The following is a 934-nucleotide window of genomic DNA, read 5'->3' as shown; positions in this document are numbered from 1 at the left end:
CAGTGAATACACAAAAGCAAGATCAAAACACAAATACAATATCACTTTAACTGAAATAAATTCAATTAAAGTGTAAACAGTAGTTTTGATGCATAATAATAAGTCACGACTTGAAAACAACTACGCACTGCAACGCAGCTGCTTCCAAAGGTTATCGTGCGTTATGGTCACTTCGCCGAAAATTCTAATATTTTGACGAGATGTTTCGAATTTTTTTCAACAAATCGATGGCGTAGCTATGAGTAGTCCTTTAGGACCGTTGCTGGCTGATGTGTTTATGGAGTATGTTGAAAATCTAGCTGAAGACTCAATTCAAAATATGTGTCGATATAAACGATACGTTGATGACATAATTATAGGGGATAAATGTGAAGATGTAAACCACTTGCTAAAAGAACCCAATACAAGCCAAAAACATATTTCTCTTACTTGCGAAGAAGAGAAGAACAACCAACTTCATTTTCTAGATATACTGATCAGTAACGGAGATGATGGTTCTATACAACGTTCTGTATATAGAAAGCCAAGATGGACAAGGCAATATCTTAACTTCCATAGTCACTGCCCAATTCCTTAAAAACGTGGATGAATGAAGGGCTTATTCAATAGAATCAGTCGTATTTGTACTACAGAAAGTATTGAAGTAGAGACGAAGCTATTAACTGATACATTAACGAATAATCGCTGAAAAATTCCCATCATATTAAAACACAATTAATATGAACGAAGAATATTCTTTTCAATAATATCTCATCACGTTCTACAATGATCAAATCCAAATTAATAATCCATAAAAGAAGATTGACCAAGTTTAAGGCAGAGTACATCATTTAAGAAACTGTAATATGTGAATCAAGGAATGTTGTTTGTCATATAAAATCAAATTGAATCGTCAATGTTGGAGCTGACTAATATGAAGTGTTAACTTGAATCC

The sequence above is a fragment of the Schistosoma mansoni genome, assembly GCF_000237925.1.
Source record: "Schistosoma mansoni, WGS project CABG00000000 data, supercontig 0664, strain Puerto Rico, whole genome shotgun sequence".
Classification (NCBI taxonomy): Eukaryota; Metazoa; Platyhelminthes; class Trematoda; order Strigeidida; family Schistosomatidae; genus Schistosoma; species Schistosoma mansoni.
Note: the sequence above shows the minus strand (reverse complement) of the source record.